Genomic DNA, 13,858 nt, shown 5'->3' with positions numbered 1-13,858 from the left:
CCATCCTGCACGCAAGTGAGTTGAAATTCTCTCCCCTAAGTCCCTCGATGCAGTGAGCCTGTTGCCAGCAGGACTCACTGAAAATAAAAAACCTAAAAACTTTTTCTAAGCAGCTCTTTAGGAGAGCCACCTAGATTGCACCCTGCTCGGACGGGCACAAAAACCTAACTGAGGCTTGGAGGAGGGTCATAGGGGGAGGAGCCAGTACACACCACCTAATCCTAAAGCTTTATTTTTGTGCCCTGTCTCCTGCGGAGCCGCTATTCCCCATGGTCCTGACGGAGTCCCCAGCATCCACTTAGGACGTTAGAGAAAATAAAAATGAGCATAAAATCATTATGTACAGTAAGTTTGCACGGTATAATATACAAATATTTGTAGGTTTATAGTATTCGTTATTAAATGTTTATTTCAGCCTTCTTAACTTACAATGTGTAACAAAATGATTAGATAATAGTAATTGAAACAGAAATGATTACCGATGCATAAAACTATAAAGTACAACAGAAGATGAAAATGTAATAAAGTATAAACTAAAGCAAGGCATATTATGTTACTAAACAGTTTATATGCATATGAAATTAGTACTTTAATAATTTTATTGGTTCAATTATTCATTTTAATTTAAAATACACACATTAATTATAAGGAAAACAGTTTTTATTTTTTAAAGTTAAACTTCTGTATCATGTTTTTAAATTTCCTTTATATATTTTACAATATTAACCTTGATGATGCATTACTTTAATTGCATTTATGCCTCATAATGTTAAAGTACAGTTATGTGACTTCAGTATCATTTCGTTAACATTAGTCCATATACATTTTTAATGAAGGTTATAAAACAAAACCATTATCTTTTTATGTAAGCTTAGCTTCAAAAGAGGTGGAAAACCTTTAATATTAGCATGGATTAATTTGTTCTATCATGCAGCATATGTAAATAATAGTCTCTTCAGTGCTGGGTTGCGCAGTATGACTGCATTCTTATAAAAAGTGTATTTAATTAAAATGAATTCAAAGCAAATAAAGAATACAGTATTTCTTGACTAAAATTAACATGTAATTTAATGAGAGACACTGTGAGAATGCTCTTTTGAAAACAATAGAAAACATGAAATGGAGCAAAGTTTCGGTATTGGGAAGATTTATCCTGGTACTTCAGCCACATACTGATTTGGTGCCACAAAGTTTTTTTTTGTCCCACTGGGAATATAAATTGGTAACTACCTTGATAGTGCAAACATTTAAATATTCGCCCATTGGCGGTACTCACCACCACCGAACAAACAAAGTGCTCCTCCAGGAACCAGAATAAGTGCCACACAGAAGCCCTGTTCCGTGAACAAACGTTCACGTGTAAGGAAAGGATTACAATAACTTGTGGAACTGGTACGCTCCTCCACACACGTAACCCAATCCGGGGCCTTCCGTAACAGCAACACTAAGTTGAGGGCTTAGCCCTCTGCATGTAAAGTACTGATTACCCAAATCTGAGCTCAGAAGCCATACAGCTCTTCACATCTGCACTCAGGCAATTTGACACACCTGCAAGACTCACTGCCCAGTGACCTAGTTTATCGGTGGATCAGACTCTCCCTAACCTGCCTAACTGGAGGACACCAGGTGGGTGAACTGGGTCTAGAACCCAGCTCACTTATTTATAGACTCAGGCCTATGATGACTGCCTAATTAGGGGCACACTGGTGATCTGGGTGGGCCTATTACCAAGATCCCCTTATAAGTAGTGGGCATGTGCACGATGCCTGCCTAAACAGGGCAAGTTGGAGTGACCGGCGCCTAATGCCCAGATCACTCTTAGAATGAGTCTTGACCACTTAGGATTAAGACCTAGAATATAGCCACTGACTTAGTGTCCGCCTATTGGGTGCCCGGACCAAGAGACCCACCTATTATGACACAGGCCAAATGCCTGACTGTGCCCATGGGCATAGCACCTGGCTAACCTAGTGGTCTAGGTGGATTAAATGTACATGATGGTGGCCCAAGGCCACCAACCCTGAGCAGTGGGAGAGACTGCAATGGGGAGCTCCACTACTCTTCCCACACAGTGCAGCACTCTTTGGTCCGCAACTTCTGTCTTCCTTACCACCTTTGGCTGCCGTCTTCTGGACACCACAGTGTCTTTTGCCGCCACCGCCGAGCTTCTTCTTCCACCGCCGGGTTTTCTATCTTCTGAAATAAATTGTGAAATGTAATTAATCTTATTTAGTTTAATCAATGTGGTTGTTCAATATCATAGAAAAAAAGATTTACAGGTAGTTAATAATGAATGAAATGTAGTACGTGAGCTTTCCTTGGTTGTCAGAACAGATCTGCTTACTCCGAAAATCCTTTTGTAATCATCAGTCCATCAGTTCTTCCACACTAGGATTGCGAAGGTCCATAGCAGCACTATTATGAACAGAGCAACAAAAAAGAAGTATCTTAATGTTTAATCCTTCTCTATCTATAATATTGAATCCAATATGTCAATGATGGACAACTCGATATATATCTTAAGGTCCAACCTTGAAAGGGCACTACATATTACCCTTAATTTAATTATTGAAAAATCAAATCCAAATCTATCTTGGTGCTTCCACATAACTCATCTCAAAATGCCACTCACAAGCTCCAAATAGCCCCATCTGCCCATAGAGTCCCACATGCCATAAACGTCTTGTTAGATCCCACAAACCTTTAGACCCTACATGTAAAGCTAAACTTCCCACATGCTAATCAGACATTCCCCGATATACCACTCATATTTACACATTTGCCAATCACATTCCATACAGACACCCTCAAATGCTTCCACATGTCACACAGACCTTCTCATATGCCCTTGCATGACACACATACCTCTTCACCTGACCCTATTATGTCACACAGATAACCTCAAATTTTCCAAATATAACACTCAGACCTCCCCATACAGTATGTCACTCAGGTCCAATCCAACATCTGCCTATATGCCAATGACATGTCTTTTGACCTCTACATATAATTCTCACATGTCACTTACCTTCCCCCACATGCTATTCACATCACACCCAAATTACAATCATACCCTCCACACAGCGCCATAAATAGGTATGTGTCGGGTGTGCCACCTCACATAGCGCTGCAGGGTAGGGAGTGCTGTGGCAGCACTTGTCAATTATCTGTTTTAATTACTTTCACTTGCAGTTTCCCCCCTTTTGAAGCCCAGCAACTCCTGATTGTTGCTGTCTTTCACCCCCATCACTTCCGTTGCTAATACCTATACAACATTCATGAACTTAACTTGAGAGCTCTTTATTACATTTCAATATGCTGACATAACCGAGATTCTAACCCATTGCCTGTGGCATTAAAGTCAGACACTCTATTAATTAAGCTATCTACCCTGACATAGAAAGAGAGAGAATTCAATCTATTTGAAGCTTACCTTGTACTTTGTGAAAAAAATTATCAGCATTGCAGCTGAGCAGATCTATGTAGTTTATGGCTGCAAGGGATTGGATGTGTGGCTGCACACTACATAGATGTGGTAAATTGCAATGCTGATTATTTTTTTACAAGTTGCAAGTAGCTTCGTATTGTCAGAAATCTCATAGTTTTTATGCAAGATCAAATACCGTAGCTCAATGAGTAGGGTGTTTGACTGGAATGCAACAGGTTATGGGTTTGAATCCTCAGTATGGCAGTACAGATGAGTCTATGTTTATCTTGACCTTTAATAGAATTAACTGAGACTGGGCAGTCGGACTTAATCCCCTGCTGTAATGACTTAATCCCCTGCTGTATTGTTCTCTGTATTGTATTTCAACTGAGAACAATAGATGAAGGGTTTATGTTAATAAACCATGTTGTGCCTAGGCGCAGCAAACAAGCCAAGATAACCATGGACCCATCTGTATATTGAAATGTGTTATTTTAAAAAGGGTATTGTAACTGAAAAACAACAAGCTCTTAGGTTAAGTGGATGAATGTGGTATAAAGAGTATTTGTGTTAAAATGTTGTCATGCCGCTTCCCCACAAGGGCATGAGCCTTATGTCCCTATTGGAAAAATGGGAGGTGGGCACCAATTCTCTTTCTGGCACAGGGCACCAAAACATGTAGTTATGGCTCTTCCTCTGCACATGCCACCATTACCACCTCTGCATACCAAAATGTTCCCTTCTTTAATGATAACTGGATTTGCTGTGTGACCTCTGTACAGTGTACAGAGGAAGTAATGTGATGTAGAATACAGCTGCTCCTGTTTACTGTTATTCTCTGCTTTATACTGTAACAGAGAATATGCCAGGGAGTGGCACGCAGCTGGGGGCCACAGATGAAGGATCACCAGGGTGCTGGCAGCCTAAAGATAATCTGTAGCCTACCACTGCAATAAAGAGATCAAAGCTATCTTGTATTGTTTAAGATGGAAATAAAATAAACAAATATGTATACATAAATTAGTGACATTTTATGCAATCTCTTTTTATTGATGGAAAAGAACAAAAAGAAAGTTCAATTTGAAAAAGATAGAATAGAAAATCACAGTATTGATGCAAACATTGAAAAGTACAAATATAACAAAAACAACATGTATAAATTGTTTTCACTGATATTAATATCCAGGGTTATTTTTTTAGCTGTAAAACAAATAATGTTATACTAACCACTGTGGTGAGACTTCCGGAAACAAACCATAACTCAAAAATGCAGGTGCAATTAAGAAGTGAAAACAGTACCAAAAGGGATAGTGAAAAGTGTTTGGAGGGTGCTTCTTCTTCACAGTAACTACTGGTCTTTGATTGGAGACCAAAATAGGACCCTAGGATGAAAGAAGTTCTAACTGAAGGGGAAACAAGTGGGAGAGGGGTTGATAGCTAAAACCAGCAGGCTGGTAAATAAAAATTAACAAAAATTTTAACTATGAGGTATGGGGTAACAGGGGACCCCGACAACAACATCAAATGCTATTAAAGGCGTAGAATAAGTAAAAGGAGAGAAAAAAATCAGAACACTTTGAATGAATAAAAGATGATCACAGGGAAGGTTTCACAATGTTGCCAAAAATGGATGAAAATAGAACAAACAGGCAAAGAACATGGAAAATCCCAGGGTCCAGGTAAAGTCCATATAAGAGGAGAATTGTCCTCTTATCAGGGATTGTTTCGCTTATCCACCACTGCCTTTCCAACAGCAGTTGGACAGACTACATGATATTGGTTACTATGAAAATCTTTCCATTTCAGAAGAGGGATCATCAATAGTTTAAATGCTCCTCAGAAGTATAAATCAACTGGTACTTGTATAATGTGCAAGGTCCCAATCTTGAGCACCGGCGACTTAAGAAATAGCCCCAACTGTACTTGATGTTCCTCTCACAGAGTGAATCTATTAGGGTCTTCAACTTTGCACAGAGTACGAAAGTATGCCATGAGAAGATTTGGAAGATGCAAATATTGCAGCCATCAAAATTCATACCCTTTAGATATAGCAGATGGTTAAGTGTCTCCTCGTTTGGGTAAAATACTGCAATCTGCAGATGAAATCACATAGGAAATCGGTTGAGAACTATCTCAGGCATATAGACCTATGGGCTCTTTCAAAGGAGATGTATTCAGTAGGATCTTGCTGCAGGATTTTATTGAAGCTTTTGGACAATTAATCCACAAGTTATTCATCCTGACAATGTTGCCTAGGTCATCAATTATTTTCAATTAAAATCAGAGATCTTGCCCCTGAAGAGGCACCCACTCACCAGATCTGTAACTAGTCTGTTAGGTGCCCTGTGCCAGAAAGAAAAGAATTGATGCCCTTTTTTCTAATAGGTACATAAGGCGCATACCTCATGGAGGAGGGACAAGACAAAATAGATCTCAGAGATAGACCCCATGCTATAATGCTACTTCCCACATTTTGTTATATACAGTATACTGTATATATGTTCTTTGGTAATAAATCAGCTGTGCCTTCAGTGTTCAACAACTAAACGTGACTGTTCCTATTATCCAAAAGTTACAATCAAATATGCGTACCAAACATAGGAAGAAAATCAGCTTGTAGTAGTATCTTTACACAAGGTCTTCCTGATAGCTTCCTCCTCCCACTGTCTCTCAAACGTTGTACGATATTTCACATAAGTAGGGGATGGAGACAATGTGTCAATAAAGTGCACTACATAATATAGAGTAACTTTGTGCTTGCATGCAAAAAAGTGCTAAGGTGCTTAGTGTGCAAATGGCTTGTGAGTGCCACCTTGTGGTGATATTCTGTTCACCAAACAAAACTAGTGAAAAATTCACAATTTGAGTAAAGAGGCTCTGAAGTACCATTCACTTTTTAGAATATCATGGGGTATATTTACTAAGCTCCCGATTTTGTCCGATTTTTATTTATTTTTTTCAAAGTGTCATCTCGGGAATTTACTAAACAGAAATCTCGGCAGTGTTGGGGCTATTCGTAATGGTTTTCACGGCAGAGGGCAGAAATACGAATGAATATACCATCGGTCAAATGCGGCTGTTTGTTCATACAACACGGGAATTTATTATTCATTCGTATTTTGGTGTTTGTCTTTGAATGTTCAATTGCGGTTGTATTTTTTTGCTAATCGTAAAAAAAAGCAGCAAAAAAATAGACCTGCTTTTTCCTGACGTGTTTTGATAGTCATGCACAGATCAGTGAGATCCAAGCATGCTTATCTGTGGGAAAGGGTCTGTTTGGGTTAAAAATGTAAAAAAAAATTACGTGGGGTCCCCCCTCCTAAGCATAACCAGCCTTGGGCTCTTTGAGCCGGTTCTGGTCGTCAAAATACAGGGGAAAAAATGACTGGGGTCCCCCCATATTTATACAGCCAGCAGCGGGCTCTGCGTCCAGTCCTGGTTCAAAAAATACGGGGAACAAAAGATGTAGGGGTCCTCCTTATTTTTCAAACCAGCGCCGGGCTCCACTAGCCAGAGAGATAATGCCACAGCCAGGGGACACTTTTATATGGTCCCTGCGGCTGTGGCATTACCCCCCCAACTAGTCACCCCTGGCCGGGGTACCCTGGAGCAGTGGGGACCCCTTAAATCAAGGGGTCCCCCCTCCAGCCACCCAAGGCCCAGGGGTGAAGCCCGAGGCTGTCCCCCCCATTCGTGGGTGGTAGATGGGAGCCTGATAGCCTTTGTGTAAAAAATAGAATATTGTTTTTTTGTGGTAGAACTACAAGTCCCAGCAAGCCTCCCCGCAAGCTGGTACTTGGAGAACCACAAATACCAGCATGCGGGGAAATAACAGGCCCGCTGGTACCTGTAGTCCTACTACAAAAAATACCCCCCAAAAAACACAACACACACACCGTGAAAGTATAGCTTTCTTTTACATATATGCACACTTACACAGTCACATACTTACCTATTGTCCCACGGAGCCCATTGGTCCCCTTGTCCCATAGAATCCACGTGGACCTGTTAAAAGATGCTCAAAATACTCACCTATTATCCGGTGTGGTTCTGTCCTCTTCAGTCCATGTAGCATTCAGGGGTTAAAAAAAAAAAAAAACCGACAAAACCCAAACCCTCGCACTAAAGGGGTTCCATGTTTACACATGAAACCCCTTTTTCCAAATGCCGGGACCCCTGTGACTACTGTCACTGGAGATCCCGCCAGCCAATCAGGGAGCACCACGTAATGGTGCTCTCCTGATTTTCTGTGTGCTCCTTGCCTGTCAATCAGGCTCAGCGCAGCGGCTAGAATGGAGGATCGCGGTCCTCCATTCTAGCCTATGATGGGAACTTTGCAGTCTGCAGTTTAAAGTGCATTTTGGTAAACTCCAGGTGGGCTGCCATGTGCTTTTTACTAAGGAGTGGTTTCCGACTGACCACTCTACCATACAGGCCTGATTGGTGGATCACTGCAGAGATGGTTGTCCTTCTGGAAGGTTCTCCTCTCTCAACAGAGGAATGCTGTAGCTCTGACAGAGTGACCAATTGGTTCTTGGTAACCTCACTAACTAGAGCCCTTCTCCCCCGATGGCTCAATTTAGACGGCTGGCCAGCTCTAGGAAGAGTCCTGGTGGTTCTGAACTTCTTCCATTTATGGATGATGAAGGCAACTGTGCTCATTGGGACCTTCAAAGCTGCAGATATTTTTCTGTACCCTTCCTTAGATTTGTGCCTTGAGACAATCCTGTCTCGGAGGTATACAAACAATTCCTTTGTCTTCATGCTTGGTTTGTGCTCAGATATACACTGTCAAGCATGTGACCTTATATAGTCAAGTGCAGTGGCGGAACGAGCGAGCGGTGGCCCAGGTGCGACAAAATGCTTTGGGCCCCCCATCCCTTCCAAGTCCACCCCCTCACCCCTGGAGAGGATCTGGTGAGCGGGACCTGCTCAGGGCCAGAGAAATGGATACCTAGCAACAGTGCTGTAACGAGACATTTTAGCACTGTGTGCAAGAAACGGCATCGGAGCCCCACCCCTGCATGCAAAACAGGGGTAGTGCGCGCCGCAGGCGCGCGCAAAAATACATAGGGGCGTGGGTTCATGGGGAAGGGGTGTGGCCACAAAATAATACCAATTCATAAAACGGTGCACAGTCTCCATTATTCAAATTACACCACACAGTAGCACCACTACACCAGGTAGAGACCCTTTTACACCGTACGGCGGGCAGATTCCCCTTTTTACACATTACGGCAGACAGCGTCCCCCTTTTTACACATAACGGCAGACAGCGTACACTTTTTACACATAACGGCAGACAGCGTCCCCTTTTTACACATTACGGCAGGCAGATTCCCCCTTTTTACACATTGCGGCAGACAGCATCCCCTTTTTACACATCACGGCAGGCAGATTCCCCCTTTTTACACATTACGTCAGGCAGATTCCCCCTTTTTACACATTGCGGGAGACAGCGTCCCCTTTTTACACATTGCGGCAGACAGCGTCCCGCTTTTTACACATAACGGCAGACAGCATCCCCCATTTTACACTTAACAGCAGACAGTGTACACTTTTTACACATAACGACAGACAGCATCTCCTTTTTACACATTACGGCAGACAGCGTCCCCCTTTTTACACATTATGGCAGGCAGATTCCCCCTTTTTACACATTGCGGCAGACAGCGTCCCCTTTTTACACATCACGGCAGGCAGATTCCCCCTTTTTACACATTACGTCAGGCAGACTTACTCTCTCCGCTGGCTCATGCTCCTCGTGCAGCTTCTGGCAGAGATCCCGGGCAGGAGAGAAGGAGGAGGAGGGAGGTGGAGGAGGGATCCGCAGCAGCACTGTGTTATTGGTGGAGGCGCTGCTGCTGCTTTCCCTCTGCTTCACTATAGGCTGTTCTCCGCCGCTGTGAATGCTGGTATGCGCTTCACAGCGGTGGAAGACAGCCTATAGGGAAGCAGAGGGACAGCAGCAGCAGCAGCGCCTCAACCAGTAACAAAGCGCTGCTGCGGCTCCCTCCTCCACCTCCCTCCTCCTCCTTCCCCGTACCGCTGCGCTCCTCTCCTCTCTCTCTCTGGGCGGCTGTGTGCTGCGGGCAGCGGTTGCCCGCAGCACACAGCGGCATGTAATGAGTCAGTTTGGCTCATTACATGCTTTGGACCCCTGGACAGTGGCGGGCCCCAGTGCAATGCACTGGTTGCACTGGCGGTAGTTCCGCCTCTGGTCAGGTTTGTGCCTTTCCAAATCATGTCCAATTAAAATAAATTTGCAAAAATCTCAAAAAAACTTTTTTTTCACGTTGTCATTATTGGGTATTGTTTGTAGAATTTTGAGGGAAAAAAAATATTTATTATTTGGAATAAGGCTGTAACATAACAAAATGTGGAAAAAGTGAAGTGCTGTGAATACTTTCTGGATGCACTGTATATATTATACACACACATTTGTACACTGCAAGAAAATGGATTTGGACACAAATCCTCTTTACACCACATTCATGCACTTAACTTGAGAGCTCGTTGTTATTCAGTTACACTACCCTTTCTTAAATAACACCTTTCAATATACCGCCATACCCAGGATTCAAACCTATAGTCTGTTGCATTTCAGTCAAACACACCACTCATTGATCCATTTGATCCTGCATTAAAAATGTGAGATTTATAACAATATGAAGCTACTTGCAATTTGTAAAAAAAATAAGCAGCATTGCAATTGAGCAGACCTATGTAGTGTACAGCCACATATCCAATCCCTTGTAGCCACATTCTGCATAGATCTGTCAAGCTGCAATGCTGATAATTTTTTCACAAAGTACAAGGTAAGCTTCAAATAGTTAGAATTCTCTAGCTTAGACTTTTCTAGCTTTCTATGCAAGGGCAGATAGCTCAATGAATAGGAGCAAAGAAAGTTGACCTGGAGCCTATTAGCAAGCCAGATACCTGGAGCTTATTCATTGGGTGTACTCAACCCATAAAAAGGCAAGAAATGTTAAGAAAATATGAAAAAGCGCTGGTATGTGGCTAAAAATGTTTTAGCTTTTATTATTTAAAAAACAGTGTCAAAATATCATAATGTACAGTATATATAAACATTAGCCGGCCAGCCTCATACACGGAACATTGCTACATATATAACCAAGTAAAAAAGTTTCTTCCCCACAGCTGGGATAATTACCAAAACAACACTAAAGATTGTCCAATGAGTGCAGTTTCTGCACCTTAATTGAATAAGTTAGCTACAGACAAATATCAAATTAATGGAGCTTCAATTAGTTTTGCACAAAACAAACAGAAACTGCACTCACTGGACAATCTTGAGTGTTGTTTTGGTAATTATCCCAGCTGTGGGAAAGAAACTTTTTTACTTGGTTGTATATGTAGCAATGTTCTGTGTATGAGGCCAGCCGGCTAATGGTTATATATACTGTACATTGTGATATTTTGACACTGCTCAATGAATAGTGTCTGACTGCAGTACCACAGACACTGGGTTCGTATCCTGGGTATGTCATCATTTTGAAATGTAATAAAGAACAGTGTGACTGAATAACAACAAGCTATCAAGTTAAGTCAATGTTGTATAGGTATTAGTGATGGAAGGGGTGGGGGTAGGAGACAGGGGCGGTCTGGAGTTGATGGACTTCCAAAAGGGGGGAGCTGCAAGTGAAAGTAATTAAAAAAGATAATTGACAAATGTCACCAACAGCACCCCCTATCCTGTAGCGCTATGTACGATGGCACTCTTCGCACACACCTATTTACAGCCCTACCTCTCACGTAACTTATTTTGTTAGTCAACAATAGAATTGCTGTGGCCTTTAATGGTTGAGAGCCTGGTGCCATAGCTATATATATTAGATCTGCTTGAACTTTAACTAACTAAGTATGAACTGTTTCTTGTAATGTAATCTCGAATACTTCAAAATTCTTTTTACATTATAGGTTTTGTTTGGTAGGCAGGATACAAATAAGATGCAGCACCTCAGATGTAGTTGGATGGTCTAGCACAGCAGAAATAAAAGACAAACGGGTCTATTTACTAAGCCTTAGATGAAGATAAAGTGCACCGAGATAAAGTACCAGCCAATCGGCTCCTGTCATTTTTCAAATCCAGCCTGTGACATGGTATTTAGGAGCTGATTGGCTTTATCTCCATTCAAGGCTTAGTAAATAGACCCCAAAGTTTTATTAGTCATTGAATTGGTAGATGAAGAGGTCTGGGAAGGATCCCCCATAGCTGAGGAATTGAAATTCATTAAGAAATACCAGAGATCTAAGTGATGAGGAGATGTAAGCATTTTATTAAAGTAGCTCCATTCTAAGGGGGGAATTCAAATGTTTGAAAAGTCGTTGGGTGTCTGTTTTTTCCTGCCTATTAGATAGGAAAAAGCAGAAACCCAACTGACTTTTCAAACATTTGAATTCCCCCCTAAGAGTACTGTATTCTTCCAATCCTTGCCCATTTGTTATAGAAAAAAACAATACAAAAAGGGATTGTCTCTGCATAGACAAAGTAAACAAATGTTCTCCCTCCCCGATATTTTAGATATTATATAAATTATAATTATATTAGGGGGAGGAGGTGCACCCAGGAATATATAATGTATGAATTAGCTAGAAAAAAGAGAAAGTATTCCTATGGTGGGGCACTTACTGACTAATTTCAATTTTTTTACATAAAGTCACCTGGTATTAAAGGGTTACCACCACATATCCATTAAAAATATCTTTTATTATGCATAATTTAAAAGCCAGTGAAATATAAGTGAAATAAGTGAAGATATAAGTGAATTAAAATACTTTTTTTATATCATCCTTGAGATAATTCCCATTTAATTAAATCTATAATAGTTTTAGATGCATATAGGACATATTAGTATTTACAAATGATGTTTATCAGAAAGAGACCCCAATGAGTTAGATCCAGTTCTTATTGTAGGGTTTCTCTTAATTGCCTTCACATATATCTCTAATTTCACACCACATTAAGCATATGATAAGCCTATGTCCATATAGACATATTAATTCTATTTTTTATTTGTGTCCATATTATTTGGATATTTATTCCTATGAGTTAGATGTGATACAAAATGATCACTAGGAGAGGGCACGGAACATGCAGTTAGCATGTCCGGTGCCTTTTAAGTTACTGCCCACTGACGCTGCAGGTGTGAGCCCTAGATTAATTTAGTAGATGCATATTAAAAGCTGCTTACATAACAGCTCTCAGGGCTGCGAGACAGTCATGATAACGTAATTCATACAGTGTGATCACGCTATTATATACACCCACATGTCTTTGACTGATGCTGTTAATTAGAAAGTTCTATAATACTCTATATTGATTTCATAGATGTACATTAAAAACGGCTATCACTACAGTTCTCAGAGGTTCTCTCACACTGTTATATACACCCACGTGGCCATAACAGATGCTGCTATTTAGAAATACTATCTGAAGGATTCAAGGATACAATATTACCAGACATCAAACCTTTAAGCAGAGGTGGATTTAGACCTCATGGGGCCCTAGGCAAGATACTGGTATGGGGCCCCCTCCCTAAAACCATCTATAGAACTATATTTTCGTTCCTGATTCATGCCCCTTGCATTATCTGTCACGCAGTTTAGCTGCGGCAGGAGCGACGCTGGTGACATACCAAAAAAAGTCGGTCACACGCCTGCGTTATTGCTCGTCACTCTCTGTTATCTCCCCCAAATGGTCTCTTCCTATCAATCACTCTACGTTGGAATTCTCTTTAAGAGCAGGACAGAAAAGTTCCTTGCGCATGAGTAGTCTACCGATAATTGCTCAGTTGTGTGAACATCAGAATTGTATACAAATCTAAATCAGGCCCAGGTCTTTTGGAAGTGGACTTAAAACCTATCCCATTTCAGGTAAACAGACTGTAGATGAAACCATTTTGTGTTTCCAAACATTTCTCATCCTATCAAAGAACATCATTTAACAACATTGTCACTAGTCCCTAGTAAGGAGATAGGCTACATTCTCAGGATTATTGGTTCAGGACCTTTTATTTCTTGGACTGGACAGGATCTAGGTGTATGGATGAGTGTGTAAAGGAGACTGCAATTCTACCATACACAGCAGTTGAAAGCTGTATACTCTGGGCCAGAATCTACACAAAGATATTTAGATCTATAAAGCCAGGACACCCAGCATCCCTACTGTAATCCTGACCCTAACTCATCCCTAAACCCAAACCTCACCCTAACCATAACCCCTAATCCTAATCCTGAACCTTATCCACTAAACCCTACACAACCCTAATACCCTATTCCTAACTGAAAATGCTAAACTAACCCTAATACCCTAACCGTTACACCAACCCCAATACCCCATACATAATACCTTAACCCAAACCCCTAAACTAACCCTGATACCCTAACCCTGTGTTTCCTTCTTAGTAC

At 41.2% G+C, this 13,858-nt stretch overlaps 1 long non-coding RNA gene across 3 annotated transcripts in view; it reads right to left on the bottom strand.

The window, feature by feature from the left end:
• Positions 1-655: 655 nt before the first annotated feature.
• Positions 656-13,858, bottom strand: part of LOC134928242 (uncharacterized) — a 45,610-nt gene continuing 32,407 nt past the window's right edge. The window contains exons 4-5 of one of the 3 annotated variants that reach the window (XR_010177862.1): positions 2,278-2,415; positions 656-2,196 (exon numbers count right to left, since the gene is read on the bottom strand). This is a non-coding gene — a long non-coding RNA (uncharacterized LOC134928242). The remainder of the gene's footprint in view (positions 2,197-2,277; positions 2,416-13,858) is intronic. The other 2 variants (XR_010177863.1, XR_010177861.1) reach the window with 2 other exon arrangements.

The sequence above is a fragment of the Pseudophryne corroboree genome, chromosome 5 (assembly GCF_028390025.1).
Source record: "Pseudophryne corroboree isolate aPseCor3 chromosome 5, aPseCor3.hap2, whole genome shotgun sequence".
NCBI classification, from domain to species: Eukaryota; Metazoa; Chordata; class Amphibia; order Anura; family Myobatrachidae; genus Pseudophryne; species Pseudophryne corroboree.
Note: the sequence above shows the minus strand (reverse complement) of the source record. Positions and strands in the feature narration are given on the sequence as shown.